The sequence below is a fragment of the Pituophis catenifer genome, unplaced genomic scaffold (assembly GCF_029215685.1).
Source record: "Pituophis catenifer annectens isolate HBS135680 unplaced genomic scaffold, rPitCat1.0.hap2 SCAF_1, whole genome shotgun sequence".
In the NCBI taxonomy this organism is placed as follows: domain Eukaryota; kingdom Metazoa; phylum Chordata; class Lepidosauria; order Squamata; family Colubridae; genus Pituophis; species Pituophis catenifer.
The window spans coordinates 25326822-25344265 of record NW_027256881.1 but is presented as its reverse complement, the minus strand read 5'-3'; the positions used below and the strand labels follow the sequence as shown (position 1 = coordinate 25344265).

Below are 17444 nucleotides of genomic sequence, written 5' to 3'. Positions count from 1 at the left end.
CTTCAACTCCCCCACTCCCATATCTATGCCCTTTTGACTGCTCATGCTGCATAGTGGCACTGGATGATGACAGAACTGGGGCTGAGGCTGAAGCAGAGGCCCCTTCAACAAGTCTCAACCAGCTGCCCCTGCTCCCAAGCCTCTCCTTCAGCCCCAGTACTACTTCTGCCTCTGAGAAATGCCAGCTCAAGTCTCACACCACAGCCAGCCACTCCAGCACCACTGGGCAAAGCCATAGCTGCCCCTGATGCCCTATGCTCCACAAGCCCTAGCATGCACAATTGACCTTCCCTGTTTTCCTCTCACAGTTGATGAGGTGTACCCAGACTGACATTACAATATATGAGGCAGCTGCTGACCATGCCAGGCCTTCTTCCTGAGGCTGCTTGCTCCATTCTCTAAATTGTGTGCACCATTCATTCCCCAAGAAATGCATCCCATTGTTGCATTGCTTTGGAAAAGCCCTTGGAAAGCTTCCGAGGTCTTCCCCAGATCTCGCAAGAACAGACATGCTATTTGGAGAATGGCAGACACGTCCTTGTAATGCTTCAAAAGACTTTTCCAAAGCATTGTGGGAACAGGGCACACAATGAATGAAGAGAGTGGGAATAAGCCTGACATGGCCAGCAGCTGCCTCACATACAATAGAGTCAATAGTGGGAGGAAAATGATAAAGATCACCTTGGGGGTTCACAGTGCAGGGTATTTGGCCCTTTCCAGGATGCAGTGGTTTTACCAAGCTGCTGGGCCAGGCTAGGACAACTGAGACTTCCAGGAACAGGCTTCACACTGCACTGCGACTGAGGAGCCTCTTGCAGCCCCAGAGCTGTAGTGTGTGAAGAAGTTCCTGAGCCACAGCATATTATTTCCACAACACCCCTATGCTCAAACGCATTGCACTTCCTCCCCCAACTTGCATGCAGGCCAGTGTTGGGCCTCACAGAGCATCCTTCACCCCTGCGCTCCTTACCTGGAACTGCCCCCACTTATTTGACCCATGTATCTGGAATTACAACATCAACCGGGAGTGCTGGGTTTGCAGTCATTACATTGCTGTGGTCACGTGACATCTCATGTTACAATTTCAATTTCAAATCTTTATTGTCAGTGCACAACATATGTACAATGAGATTGGTTGAGCTCCCTCAGTGCACTCCCCCCAACACAATACAACTCACAGTGAAGACAGAAAATCCCTAAACCTAATAAATCATATTAACAAAACACCCAGTCCTATTGCACCAGTGTGAACACATTACACATTGCGCTGGCCCTGCAGTCCATCATACTACATAGTTATGATGTTATTTCTCATTCAGGAGTCTGACAGCCCACGGATAAAAACTGTTCTTCAGCCTGTTTGTGCGGCTGGCTATATTTCTATATCTCCTTCCTGATGCTAGGAGGGTAAAGAAGTGATGACGAGGGTGAGAGTCGTCCCTGAGAATTTTCCTCACTCTTCTAAGGCAACGAGCCCTAGTGATCTCATCTAGTGGTATCAGGAGACAGCCCACAATGTTTTGTGCTGTACTCACCACCCTCTGTAATGTTTTTCTATCCGTGGCTGTCAGACCAGCATGCCATACCGTGATGCAATAAGTGAAGACGCTTTCTATTGTGGATCGGTAAAAGGAGGTCATCAGTTGTTGTTCCACCCTGTTTTTACACAAGACCCTAAGGAAATGGAGTCTCTGTTGGGCCTTCCTGCCACCTGGATCGTGTTGTTTTTCCAGGTGAGGTCTTTGCTGAGATGGACTCCCAGGAATTTAAAGGAGGAAACTCTCTCTACACAGCCCCCCTCAATGTAAAGTGGGGCAGGTTCCTCTTCTTCCTCCAGAAGACCATCTCCTTGGTCTTGCTGATGTTCAGGTGCAGGTTGTTTTTTAAGCACCATGTGGAAAGTTTTTGAACCTTCCCCTGTATGCTGTTTCGTCCCCACCTGTAATAAGACCCAGTATAGTGCTGTCACCTGCAAACTTAATGATCACAGTAGATGGGTCTGACGCTACACAATCATGTGTGTGCAGTGAATACAGGTAGGGACTGAGCACACAGCCCTGTGGGGAGCCAGTGCTAAGCTTCAGGGATGTGGATATGACAGACCCAACCCTCACTGCTTGTGGCCGGTCCCTCAGAAAGTCTTTGATCCAGTCACAGATGGAAGAGGGAAAATCCAAGTCAGTCAGCTTTTTGATACGGATGGTGTTGAAGGCCGAGCTATAGTCTACGAAAAGCATCCTGACATAGTTCCCGGGTTTCTCCATATGGCTCGCTACAGAATGTAAAGCAGTAGCTATGGCGTTGTCTGTCGACCTATTCCCCCTGTAGACAAACTGATATTTGTCGAAGTCCGGTGGGAGGCATGTCCTAAGGTGTTGGAGAACCAGTCTCTCAAAGCATTTCATCACTACAGATGTTAATGCGATACAGCCACATTGCTTAGCGACAGGAATTCTGCTTCCAATTGTGGTTATAAATTGAGGACTACCTATAAAGCGATACTGATAGAAAAGATTTGGAGTGAGGTGCTATCTGGGAAGGAATTTAACTCTTTTTAAATAATTAGTCATTGTTTGCAAATAAAATTTACCAGATTTGAGGAACTATGGTATGTCAAATGCACTTCATCTTTACATAAGACTTAATGTTCTCAACATGCAATGTTATAGGGGTGATTTTATATATGCAATGTGTTTTGATATTGATGATAGAGAATATTTGTAACTCAGGGTTAAACTGTGCACTGATGATGTTACCTAGTTTGGTAATGAAACATCTGCAAGAAAACCATCAAGCGCAGATAGCAGCGAAGACCCCACAATGTGTTTTGGGGAAAAAAATGATTCTAGTGCATTTTATTCCTTTACATATTTACTATGAGATCAATATTTCATCTAAGCATTTTAAATTGATGATTCTTCTGATTTCTCCTTCAGGCCTATTAGTAGGCAAACATATTTGATGCTAAAAACATGAAGTTAATATTCAAACTAACCAGAATTTTTACATCAATATTTTGAAGACATTAGAGTAAAATCAATTTTATATTAAACTGGTGTGTCTCAGTAATCAGCTGTACACTTATTGGATTTTTTAAAAAGTCCATTGAATTCCGAGGACAGATTGATACTATCAAAACTGAGTAAGTAGAGTAATTAAGTACAAAACATTTAAAGCACTTAACCAATTCAAAATGATTCTTCAAGATTCTTCAGATCTTTTGCTAAGATCTGAATCTCTTTTATTAAGATGAAAGCATCTGTTAAGAGCCAGAGATTGTTTTAGCAATATTAGCATCACAAATCAATAGAAACCACACCCTTCCGCCAATTGCAATGGAAACAATGGTCAGCTGTCCTCATTTATGAGGCTGACAATCAAGAAGAGAAGGACTACTGGTCTGAAACTAATGACTACAGATCTAATTTTATTCCTCCTTCCTGGCATAACTGAACCTTCATATGATGCCAGAAGAAACATAATCAGCCATGGGGGAAAATGTTGGCTCTTTCAAAAACCCCAAACTGCAAAACTCATCAGCTCTAGGTACAAGAACTACCGTATATGCTTTATATTATAAACCTGCCTTGATTTTCCATCCACTTCCTTCAAAAGCCTCCAATTGCTTAAACTGCTACTTTACATTCAGTCCTGATTCCGCTTCAGCAAAACAAAACAAACTTCAATTTGCAACAGCAATCATTATGCCAATGTGAAAACCTTTGACTTTGAGTCATGCAGGATTGAACAATAATTCACAAAAATCTTGAAACCTCATTAAAAAATTTGGGTCTTTTTCAAAAAGTTTTTTTCAAGGTCAGGCCTGAAAAAAATACCGTCTTACTTCTTTGAGTCCCATTCAAAGAGAGAACAAGGGGGCAGTGACCTTGACAATATGTCTAATAAAGTAAATGGGGACTATGGATAAAATTGCAGGTTTAGCTGAAATCTCTGGTTTTATTTAGCCCATTCATTAAATACAGTCAGGTATTTGTTTTTTTAAAAAAATATAATATAAACCCAGTTTATTTTTGCAACAGCCTTTGCCAAAGCTGACAACCAAAAATAATTTAAACTATCCTAAAAATAACTCTGATGGCTCAGCTGGAAAAATGAATTGACCCCACGGGCTCCAAATGAATTGACAGACTCTTAAAGGTGAGTCTTACCGCATGAATGGTAGAGGTGAGGTAAGTGGATATTTGCAATTTTGCATACTAACAAACTGCACTGTCCTTGTTCCAAACTTCATTTCTATGATCTAGGATTTTGCCTTGCTCACTAGAAACAGGAATAAAATGGGAGAGAACAACCAGCTAATTATTGATATTTGGGGGATGGGAAAAGAATGTACAACAAAGAATCCTGAAAAGCTTTGCCCTATTGGCTGAGATAATATTTTGTCTGGCAAAAGGAGATCCAGAACACCTAGTAGAATAGCTGGCATATTAATATGGAAAACTTGGGATCTGCTCAACTTTAAGCCGCTTTACAGGGCTATCTCTGAACAGAATAATAATAATAATAATAATAATAATAATAATAATAATAATAATAATAATAATAATAATAATAATAATAATAATAATTTATTTATATACCACCCTCCTCCCGAAGGACTCGGGGCGATGTACAGCCAAAATTAAAAACATAAATATACAATATCATAGTTAAAATTAATTAAAATCATTAAATAGTTTTGGCCGAATTTTAAAGAAGCTATGGAATTGAGAAAGACAATAGAAGAATGGTGGGATATTTTGCATAATGAACCCCAAAATGGACAAAGGTATGATGGTAGCCTCAGCCAGCGTTCCTCATTAAAAGAATATGTTTTTACAACCCTGTTCAGGAGCCAGAATCAATCAAAGTGATATAACTAAGACTTTCTTTCTCCATGTACTCCAATTTGCTTTCCTCTAACACAGTCAAATGAATGGAAAGGGAATAATCCTTTTTTGAGGGTTCATCGGCTCCTTCTTGCTCCTAATCTTGCTCCAAATTGTTTGAAGGCATTGCTTTGAAGAAATGAATTCTACACAAGTGCTTCAGTCAGAGAAAATCTCTTTTAGAACAGGGGTCTCCAACCTTGGCAAGTTTAAGCCTGGCGGACTTCAACTCCATTCTGGGAGTTGAAGTCCGCCAGGCTTAAAGTTGCCAAGGTTGGAGACCCCTGTTTTAGAACACCAATACTCAGAGACGGTATTCAGCAGGTTCTGGTTGGAGACCCCTGTTTTAGAACACCAATACTCAGAGATGGTATTCAGCAGGTTCTGACCAGTTCTGGAGAACCGGTAGCAGAAATTTTGAGTAGTTTGGAGAACTGGTAAATACCACTTCTGACTGGCCCCGCCCATATCTATTCTCTGCCTCCCGAGTCCCAAGCTGATCGGGAGGAAATGGGAATTTTGCAGTAACCTTCCCCTGGAGTAGGGCGGGAATGGAGATTTTACAGTATCCTTTCCCTGGAGTGGGGTGGGAATGAAGATTTTACAGTATCCTTCCCCTGCCATGCCCACCAAGCCACGCCCACAGAACTGGTAGTAAAAAAAATTTGAATCCCACCACTGCCGATACTGATATCTAAATTCTGCTGAAGATGTTACCCAGCCTGGTAATGAAACACTCGGAAACCGATCAGCAAGAGAATAAACCTCCACCCTCATCCTATTCCCGAGCTACAGATATTCGCCACTATCGCAAATCTCCTTTAATTGTTGAGGTGATAGAATTGACAGCCAACAATCTTTTCACAAGTGTTTCTCTCTGAGAACCTTGAAACTACAACCAGTTGCCCAGAAACCGATCAGCAAAAAATCAGAAGAAACGGGTAGAATCTATAGGAAGCGAGAAGTCAAATTAAGGAGCTGCTACTAAAACAACAGATGCTTAAGTTCTTTTCTCAACAGTTGTTATTTATTGTTCTGACAGCTGTCATCCAAATGCTTCCCATCTGAGCAAATGCAGGCAAAATCCCAATTGGAAGTGGTCAAGAGCACATTTAGCAAACCAAAGACATTTGAAGCATTTCTCTCCTTGCTATCCTGCAAACTTGGGACTTCTCTATTTTTTCTTTTTCTTTTTTTTACTTTTGCAGATTACAAAATAGTGAAACCACCTGTTGATGCAGAAAGGAAATAATGAATCATTAAGTAAACGACGAGCCAGAAATTGCATGACTGTGATTTGATTTTGTAAGTGAAATTTTCTATCTTTGACTTCTCATTTGAAGGAAAATGTCAACAGTCCATGTTACGCCAGCTCCACCCACCCATTAACAGCCAAAGAAAACAAGCACAACTTTGCCTGCGGGCCCACTGGGGAAACAGCAGGAATCCAGAGAGCCCTCTGTCATTGCACGGGCCAAAAATGCATACCTCCCTGCCAAAGTCTGCTGGTGTTTTCATCTCACCTGTTCATTTCCAGCAATTTATTCTAACAACAGCATAACACAATCTTGTCTTCCACAAAACCTGACACTGACTCTTGACTGGCACTTCCCAAATAATTTCCTTGTTCTGGCCTGTTAGCTCCTGATTATTATAAAAACAAGTTTCTACAATTCTTTAGGGAGCTCTGAGCTTATATTTCTGCAGGCAGGGCATTATGGATATGACAAACAGAACTACTAGCTTTGTTATATAGCACAATATCTAGGAAAAAGAGTCTGTAAACATGCATGTTGTATAAACTGTCCCCAACAAGTATTTAAATTGTACTTACTGAAGAACATGGCTAGAGTTCTCATACTTTTATAGAGCATTTATATTCAAGTCTTCCCATAATTAATTACAGCCATAAAGATAATCTATTATTATGGTTGGTTGCACAGTGTTTAAACCAGATTTGGCATTTTTGTCCATCTATCAAGTTTAGGCAGATATTGTTGCTCAATAATATTAAAGGTATAGTCGCAGGTTGTAAACTGTTCTAAGTAAAGCTGCGTTTTGCAATTGACTAATGATCATTTTGTTAATGCCAATAGTGTTCAAATGGTGCTCCAGATGTTCTGGGATTGCACCAGAGGTGGGTTTCAGCAGGTTCTGACTAGTTCTGGAGAAGAGGTAGCAGAAATTTTGAGTAATTCGGAGAACCGATAGTAAAAATGCTGATTGGCCCCACCCCCATCTATTCTTTGCCTCCCAAGTCCCAGCTGATAGGGAGGAAATGAGAATTTTGCAGTATCCTTCCCCTGGAGTGGGGTGGGAATGGTGTTTTTACAGTATCCTTCCCCTGCCACGCCCACCAAACCATGCCCACCCACCAAGCCACGCCCACAAAACCGGTAGTAAATTTTTTTGAAACCCACCACTGGATTGCACCCAAGATGCCTATTACTATTGGTACCATCTTTGCTTTCTTGTGCCTCAGTTGTTCTACATCTATTTGCAGGTCTTTGTATTTTGTGATTTTCTCCAGTTCTTTCTCTTCTCTTCTGCTGTCTCCAGGTACTGCCACATCCACTATCCAGACTTTTTAATCTTTCTTATTGACAATTGTTAACTCAGGTGTTGTGTGGCAGGTGCTTGTCTACTCGAATGTTAAAGGCTCAGAGCACTTTAGCTTCTTTATTTTCTATTACTTTGTTTATTTTATGGTCCCACCAAATCTTGCCTTCAGGCAAATATATTTTTTGCAGATATTTCAATATGGTATTGCTGCTACCGTACTTTGTCAGGCCGCTGTTTATAGTCAGTCTGTGCAGTCTTCTTTCTGCAGCTAATGCTTATTGTTATCATCCCTGCCTAATTGTTATATATGTGTTATGATGGCAATCTGCCAAATCAGTCATCCAAATGGAGTTCAAAAAATTTTGAATAAATATGGAAGAGGCCAATTATAATTGTTTAGCTGGAAAACTCATATTGCCTTTTTGTCTCCAAAAAGGCAATATGAATTATGTCTCATCTAATGCCTCCTTAAATGTCAGTAATGAACCTCTCTGTATTTGTAGTACAAAGCCCCACTCTGTTAAAACGTCTGTATACTCTACATAAAACTCCTCTCCCCGCCCCCCCCCTCTTGAAAGAGGTATTGGTTGCTGTGTTATGGTTGGTCTTACTATGAAATCCACCAAGGCCTTGAATAGTATTAAAATAAGATCAATTGATTGCGATACAGGTAAACCTCTTTAAGCGACTGCCTCATTTTATGATCACAGTTATGATGGTGATGCAAAAGTAATTTTGTGGCCGTTCCTTGCATTTACAACCTTCACAAATCTGTAAAGCAAAGGAACTCTGAAATAAGAACAGCATAGTTGTGGTTTTCCTTAGCAACCACTTCAATTGAACACCCAAGGTGCCAGTCCCAGGTGTGGTTCCTCAATGAGGACTACCTGTAATATTTAATCAGCAGTGGGACAAAGGAATCTCGTTTGAACTGTCCGTTATTGTATTAGCACCAAAATATATTGGATTTATTATCTGCCTCTTAAAGAAAATGAGGATTCACCACGTTCTTTCCTTAAACCATTTTTTTTTGTTATTTTCTTACGGTTTAAACAGAAAGGAATCGAAACATATCTTACTAAGTTATAAATTTGGAATAGCATCTTCCATGATAGAATTTCTAATAGTAGTAAGAAACCTTTAATTTCATCATTACAGACAACAAATTGAATTTCTAAAAGATTTAAATAACAACAACAAAACAATAATTAGTTTAACCAAACAATTTGGTCTCTTATTGCCATGGGGTAAAACAACCTCAAATGGTTTGCAAGATTTTCTGAAGAGCAGATTGTGTTTGACAGCTGTCAACTAGAGAAACCAGCCAAAAGGCACCCCAGATAAGAACCTTAAATCTTCCCTCACCTTCTTTCTTTCCAGAGGAGTCTTATCTCACTGAAGCCCTGGAGGCTTAATTGATTGGCAGTTACCAAGCACTTAAGATCCATTTGGGGGAGGTTGCTACAGGGAGTGAGAACTATGAATATTACTAGCTGCCAAGCTACTGCTGCTGACAGACAAACCCTGTTTAAGCAGTTTGGCAGGATGCACTCAGGTTTTACATATTTCAATTACCTATGAATGGCAATCATCTATTTTGTATAATAATTTGTTCTCCAGGAAAACACTCTTTATCTCTCATGCCCAAGTGGTATATAATCTACTTTACTAACAAATCTAATTTGTTACTAATCTCCCCAGAAAAGAAAAGAAAAAAATACCCTGAGCTACATCTTTTGCGTTGTTGGGTCTGGTCTTCCTGGAAGAACATGAGCGTCTTGTTCAAAAATTAATATTAAAACAGGAGGAGATCATAACTTTCATTCTAGAATAATCTTTAGTGAAATGGAATTTATGTACTTAAGTGAAAAGAGTTCACAATCAAATAATTACAACTGACTGCATTTATAGGAACAAGATCAGAGGTGGTATTCAGCAGGTTCTGACTAGTTCTAGAGAACCGGTAGCAGATATTTTGAGTAGTTTGGAGAACCGGTAAATACCACCTCTGACTGGCCCCGCCCCCATCTATTCTCTGCCTTCCGAGTCCCAGCTGATCGGGAGGAAATGGGGATTTTGCAGTAACCTTCCCCTGGAGTGGGGAGGGAATGGAGATTTTACAGTATCCTTCCCCTGCCACGCCCACCAAGCCACATCCACAGAACCGGTAGTAAAAAAATTTGAAACCCACCACTGAACAAGATCCGTTTTATTCGTAAGATTGTGAAATACAAAGAGGGATTATCAACTACTAACTATAAGAATTAGATGGATTGTTCATAAACAACATAATCCATATTTTACTTGTAAGGGGAGCGATTAGCCAGTGTTGAAATCAGGAGGCTGGAATATAATTCAATAGATCTTGTGTCCATAAAGTAATCAACTGTCAAAACACAAGGAACGTGTCTTATATGTGACCAACTACGTGGAAGGTTTTGAGTTCTGTATGAATACAATACACATCCAACACAAGCACTATTCATCCCAAACCATTTTAGATTATCAGATTTTTTTTACTTCTTGCCAAACAATTATTGAGCTACCTAAGGCTTCTTCAGATGGACATCTGTAACTAAAACACCATACTAAAATTATTGTGGTCTTTTATCTATTTGTTTCACTTCTGATGGCACAAAAGATGGAACTGGTTCTCAGACATAAGGCTGCACATGGAAGTTGTGTATATGCACTCTCCTAAATCCATACTTACAAACGCTAGGCCACTGAAAAAAAAATCTAAGACAGGCACGCCACCAAGAATATAGTAACTACAAGTCATTTCTACATAATGCCCATAAGTAATATACTGTCAATTCAGAAGTTTCCTGCTAAGTCCCACATATTCTCCTAGAACTGTGATGGTGAATCTATGGCACGTGTGCTGGAACTGGCACCCAGAGCCATCCCTCTGGGCATGCGAGCCATCGCCCATTGCTCTTCTGGGTTCTGGTGGACTGGCCAACTGGTCTTCACATGCATGGGAGTGTCAGAAACCGAAAGAGAAGTATGTGCACACTGGTTTCCAGTGCACGCATGCACGCTGGCTAGCTTGTTGTCATGCACGCATGCGTGCCAGAAACTGGAAGACCAGGTGGTTGGTGTCCAGGTGGTTGGTGTGCATGTGCATGCTGGAAACCGGAATATCATTTTCATGGCACTGCTCTCCCGGTTTTCAGCACGCACTTGTGCACACATGCACGCTCCCATTTCGGTACTCGGTGCTGAAAAGGTTCACCAACACTGCCCTAGAAGATCGCTTCCCAGCAGTCCCATAACAAAGATTCATTGCCTCTGAACTATGGCTGTTTTACATAATGTTATTAAAAGTATCTGCACAGCTCAAAAACAAAAACGGAATATAGATGACAACTAAAATATTGTAGTGTGAGAAGGAATTGAGTTCAGAGAACAAATGTCCTAACGCCAGCTCAGAACTTCAGCATTAACAGTTATAACGCTCCGTCTGCACATTTTCTTTACACTAGAGTGTTTTGTTTTTTTAATCAACTTTTTAACTCACAGAAATGAGGCAGGCAAGAGATGGCAGGCCTGCAGCAAGACAGTAAGTCATCAGATGAAGTCAGCACGTGCAGATGACAACCCTGCCTTTCACAGTATTAGGGTGATGCCTCGGCTGTATAGTCAAGACACCAGAAAACACTGCTGTCTGGCTGGCTTTTTTTTCTATGCTCTCAGGACCAAAAGCTGGAGGGTGTGTATGTACATGACACTTTGCAGAGGAAGAGAAGCCTTTAAGAAAGGTGAGTGAAAGAAAAGCCCTTGCCCCCAAGATGTTTACAATCCATAACAGCGATTGAGAAAGCAGAAAGAGAGCAGCAAAATATGAGCAAACAAGGATAAAAGAGGCATGGCAGATTATTTTGGTCAAAGTTTCTTCAACCATTGACACATGTCTCCATTTTTGCAAGGGTCTTCTTCTGATTTCCTGCACCATTACATATCTATTATTAAGATTATGCTATAAAACACTCCTGAAGAGATTGCAGTATGTAGTCACCCTGTCTAACCTAAAAAAATTGAGGTAGAGTTGTGCCTTGTTATTACCTGGATAAGAAACCACCAAGAAATAACCAGAATCGTATGCCGGACTGAGGAACTGAAAATACAACTACAGAAGAAAGCAATAGCCAATCTCTTCTATACAGTATCCAAGAAAATCACACAGATGTTTTCCTATAGTCACCAGGCTTCCAATTTTGTTTTAAATCTGAGATACAGTCTCATGAACTTTAGACTTTGAGTCTGAGTCCCATGCTGAGGTGGCAGCAGTTTTCTTTCTGCTTTACTTCGCCAATTTTCCCTCTCAAGCCAATATTGCTCAGAATCTAACGGCCATTAAAAGAAGTAGCAATTAATTGTTAATGGTGGACACCGTGTTGAGTGAAACTATTTACACATAATTTATGTTTACCTTTTCCAATAAGGCTTTTTTTTTACACTGACCATTTACGGTCTTATCTAATTGGAAGCAGATGGCTAAACTGAGATATTTTCCAGATTGTTTAACTTATACATACAACAGGTATAATCTTGTCACTCAATCACCAAACTTGCCTCTACTACAGCTGTTGCACGCTGTTAAAGACAATCTTCTGGGAAGTTTGATAACACAGTGCTCACAGAATCTCCAGAAAGTGAACATGATGAGATGTAAACACTTAATGGTCCCCCATATCATTGACATCAATAAAATGAGTTAAGAATCATCAGAAAAGAAACACTTTAAATCCCACTGGATTCTGGATTGGCTTTTTACAAGAAAAGCTAATTGTTTCTAGAAGACCATAGACAATAAAGGACATGTCAATAAAGGAACTGAAGCCAAAAAGAGTTTTTGTGTAAAAAATAGATCTAGCAATACATATCCTGAGGATGAACCCATATTTGCACATTTAGGCTATTCTGGATTGCAAATAGAAGCCATGTCCAATAAGCAAACACAAACTGTCACTGTGACATTTATGGAGCATAAAAAAGAGGAGGAAAAAAAAACATACTGTATTTTGATCAACCATCAGCCTGATAGCAATCCTTGCAATTAATGCTGAATAAAACCACTTTGCAGTTATGACCTCCTGAAGCATTATAAGAGACTCACATTTAACACCATCTTAGATTACCCATAGATTTGTTTTCAACAAAGAATTACATTCCCCTGTTTCTGAAAAGCTGATTTCTGTGATAGAAGCCAGCCATTTGTTTATTATTCACTTTACTGCATTTTTAGTGTCAGGAAAGAAGACTTATATTTGTAAGGTTTTTTTATCTCACATGCTCAAACAAGTTGACTGCCCTATGCATGATGATTGAAGGGGTGGTGGAATGTGGGAGACAAAAAGTGCCTTAAGAAGCAAAACATCTTGGGCCAAACATTCATTCATTAATTTTCATTCATTAATTTTATTCATTAGATGCTTAGTCTGTCTTTATTACTTTAAAAGTAACTCAAGGTGGTGAACACACATAACACGAACAGGACTTTAATTACAATTTTTGTCATGAACAGGACTTTGTAGAAGTTTAGACTTAATTCATTCCATGGATAGACGAGGCAACATAATTCCAGATCATTCTGTCTAATGACAAGTAGTCTCTTCAGAAGTTATCTTTTCTTATTGCTTTTTATTGATTTCAGTTAAGAAAACTGCAATTAATCACTGAATTGGTTTTCTGGCTTTTTTGTTGTGATGGTGGTGGTGGTGGTGGTGGTGGTGGTGGTAGTTACATGAGAAAGGGCTGCACATCCCCCTGGAAAGAAATCAGCAGCAGCAATTTCTTAATTATATATTTTTTTTTCCTTGGGAAAATTCTTTGTTGAATAAGGTGTAGTAATGAGTAAACAGGGGAATACTGCGTAATTCTTGCACAACACAGTAACATAGCAAAATGGAACTTCTGCTTTAATCCTAGTTCTTGCAAAGAAAAGCATACCGCAGCAGTACTTCAGATCTACTTTTGAAGTGCCCAGTGTTACACACTAATATGAGCCTCTTTATCTATTAAGAGGTCTTTTGTAATAGTTCTTATGAAATCATCACATTCAAATACATTCCTTTCCCTTCTGCATCATGCCAAATTATTTCATTGCTATAATTGTGCCTACAAAAATGACACTATTTAGAAACAGGAAAGGAGTATGAAAAACCCACGTTTGTTGTTACTAGAGAAATTCCTCGCTTCCCCCCGCCAGCTGATTTTGCAAATGGTACGTCTCCTTCATGGTTGCATAGTTGCAGCTTCTCTTCTCACTACTGGAAGCAACTAGAATCTGAAATTGATTTGTATGAAATTGATTCAAACCCATCTCATCTAATCTATGGCTTTCCTATAAGTACAGTAATATCCTTTCCCAAAGTTAAGGCAATCATTATTCCTGCAAACATCTCAGACCTGCAAAAGCCATACATGGGGAGAAGAACAATAAATGCAATTGCCAGACTCTCATGTGGAGGGGAACCCACTGAGTTCATGATTTGAAATAATCAGATGTTTTTATATTTTTCATTCAAAGGAAAAACTTCAATGGATTAAATATAATCCTAATTATTTAATAGAAATCCAATCATATTTTAGGCTATTGAGTTCAATAGAAAGAATAGATGACAAATCCCCCCTCCCCCCCAAAAAATTGACATATAATGTTTTGAGAAGGAAGGCAAGGGTAAAATTAACATTGTGCTTTCAGGCTTGTCAGAGTCTTGTAAGTACAATTTGGCCTTGCTGTAACTTGGATGCAAAAATATTGGCTCATACAAGATTGGCTAATTGATATCTTGGTTGTAATCAACAAACCCATGACATATTCTGTTGCCAGAATTTACTCAAAAAAATATTTTCCTTGCACATTAAGGAGTAGCATGGCCCCCATTAAAATGTAACAGGAAACGCAGAATAACAAAATTCAAGAGTTGAAAAAGACTATTTCCTGTAGATCCTCAGCACAGAAAGCATCACCAATGGTTAGCTTTCTCCACTCATGTTTAATATCTACATGAAGCTGCTGGGTGAGATCATCTGTCACTGTAGGGTGAGATACCATCAGCATGCTGATGATTTCCAGTTGTGTATCTCTGCTCCTGGTGAGTTAAGTGATATTGTTGATATCCTTTCTCAGTACCTGGAGATCATGGGAGTCTGGATGGGGAACAACAGATTTCAAATATTCCTTGGCAAGAGAAGTGGCTTGGGGGGCTTTCTCTATGTGGGGATTTACCATCTCTGATCTTGGATGTAATTGCATTACCGCAAGCAGACCCAGTGTGCAATTTGGAACTTCTTTTGGACTTGCAACTCCTGCTCAAAGAGCAGGTAGAAGTCATGGTGAAAAAAGCCTTTGCACAGCTTCATGTTGTCTGCCAATTGCACCTATTTTTTGACTGGGAGGTTCTATTCACAGTCACCTCATAGATAGACTACTGTAACACAATCTACAGGCAGCTACCCTTGAAGAGTATCCATTCAGCTGGTACAAAATGTGACGATGTGCACAGTTATGTGTGCTTCAAGAACTGCATACATTACACCTTTGCTTTGCGAGCTGCATTGCTTGATACTTTGCTTCTGGGTCCAATTAAATGCCCTGGTTTTGATCTTTAAAGCCATGCACGGCATGGGATCAAGTCATTTGAGGGACTGTCTCTTTCCAGTAACATCTACCCACCCCATCACCTCTGGCAGAATAGCCAAATTGCAGATCCTATCATCAGGAATTTTATTTGGTGGGTCCTAGGATAAAAACTTTTTTTAATGTAGTCCTAGCTCTGTGGAACATCTCTGCCCCTTCCTATCCACCCACCCTCGTAAGGAAAGGCAGCTGTTGGCCTTTCAGAAGGCCATCAAATCATGATTTTGTCAATGATCTTGGTGATCCCATAAGGATGATTATGTGATTGTTAACTTTTTGATACATTTTCTGCATGCTAGCTGCCATTTAGTTTATTCTTATTTTTAAATTGTGGTTTTAATGGTGTTTATGTTTTTCATGTTTATGTATTTTATTTCATTTTAGTATGTATGCTGCCAAAGTCATTATGTGAGAGAGATGGACAAATGAATAGATAGATGGATAGATAGATAGATAGAGTTTCCCACTTTTTCTTGAGTGAAGAGTACATATATTTAACTATCTCTTGGTAGACTGAGAACAAGTCTTAGGCATCTTCTGTCTGATATAATTTCATATAGTTAGAGTTCAAGAGTTCACCTGCCTCCTTCAAACTGTTTTCATATGACTTAGCTTCCAGTCCTTACTGTCCTCTTCTGTCCCATTTCATTTTTTTAATAAACTATGTTTAACATGATGTGGCTTAGAGCAGGACATAATACTTGGTTTGGGGGGGATTGTCTAATCAATCCAGGATAAAGTGAAGCTATTCAGATGATTAGGCAATTGTGCTTCATTTGGTACAACCTACAACTGCACTTGCTTTTCGTGGCAGCCATGAAATACTGATGAGTCATATTCAGTTTATGTTCGATTACTGTTCTGAGAACATTTCCCTCATTTTACACATGTGCATTTTATTTCTTTTTCCTAAGTAAAGAAATTATTTTGTCTAGCTACTTTAGCCTAGCATGATGTTTCCTTTTAAAGTTCTTTTGGTCTTTAGAATATTAATTACCTTACCTGATTTTTCTGACATCTGCAAAAGTAATAAGTATTCTCTTTAAGTATATAATGTCTCACAATTACAGTATATGTAATTGTGAGACATTGCAAGATGTTTCAGATTTAAACTTTCTCAAGTTCAAAACACACTGCTTTGAATCTGAAACATCGTTTCAAGCTTGAAATGGACTACTTTTGACTATTTTTGGAGCTGTTTCAGTTGAGGTGTTGCTAAGCTTAAAGCAGATGCCAGAATGAATAAAACAGTTGTTTTGCACACAAAAGGGACATTTTAAACTAGAAATTGGTTGTTCAAAATTTGAAATGGTTCCAATTCAAAATGTTTTGCACACCTCTACTGTCTCTTGTATTGCAGAAGTTGTACTGATATACTATTGTGTAGAAAGAGGAAATGCATATATTGAAAAGTTGCACAAATGATTTGCTAGATGGTATTATTAACTATAATGCACTGAGATGAAATCAGATAAATTATCTTAGTGAAAAAATAGCTACACTGTATATATAAAACATTTTACAAAACCTGGCTACTTAATATAATTAAATCTATATTAAAGCCTTTATTGAAGTAGGTGATTACCCTAAGTTATTTAAGGGTCATTTTTTAATGGACTTAAATTTTTGTAAACTGATGAAGATTTTTTTCAATACTTTATCTGAGAAACCAGGTCACCTTAGCTTCAATCCCTCTCCCCCCCCCCCAAATTCTATGCAAACTTTCTTCCCCTTAAGATTTAATAATGAATGTGAACTCAACATAGACCAGCAAGAAGTTAGGGAAGACAAGAGAAGGCCAATGGTGTAGCAGAGTCTATTCCAACCTCCAAAAGTCCATCAGAGCAGCAATGATGAAACTCCCCCTTCTGGAAATGCCTGTACAGCTATATAGTTGCTTCCAAGGTAATTTACCCTTGCATATCATTTATACACTCTTTGGGGAAAGATGCTTATATCTGATGAAGCTAATTGAATTTTCTGAAATTAAATCAATAGCATTTTTAAATGATATGACCAAAGTAGACTAGGAAGCTTTTGCCAGAGAGAGATAAAATGGAATTGAATGCACACGTCATAATCTAATTCTCAAAACAGAACACCAAGATGTATAGATATATTGCAAAATTGCCTCTGATGAATGATTCTTTGTGGTCCAAAATTTATTAGTCAATTCCATTCTTCACTCCAGCTCAGCATCATCAAAGCAATAAGGCAAACTATACTGCAAGCTCAGTTTTGAGAGAGCTAGGGGCCTGATGGCTATGTGACTCATGTTAGAATTAGAAAACACAACAGCATTTTAAGCATTACACACTCCTGGGGCTTGACCAGTGTAGAAACCC

At 39.2% G+C, this 17444-nt stretch overlaps 1 protein-coding gene across 7 annotated transcripts in view; it reads right to left on the bottom strand.

Moving 5' to 3' along the window:
- Window positions 1-17444, bottom strand: part of NCOA1 (nuclear receptor coactivator 1) — a 292101-nt gene that overhangs the window by 94150 nt on the left and 180507 nt on the right. The gene's annotated exons all lie outside the window — the stretch shown is intronic.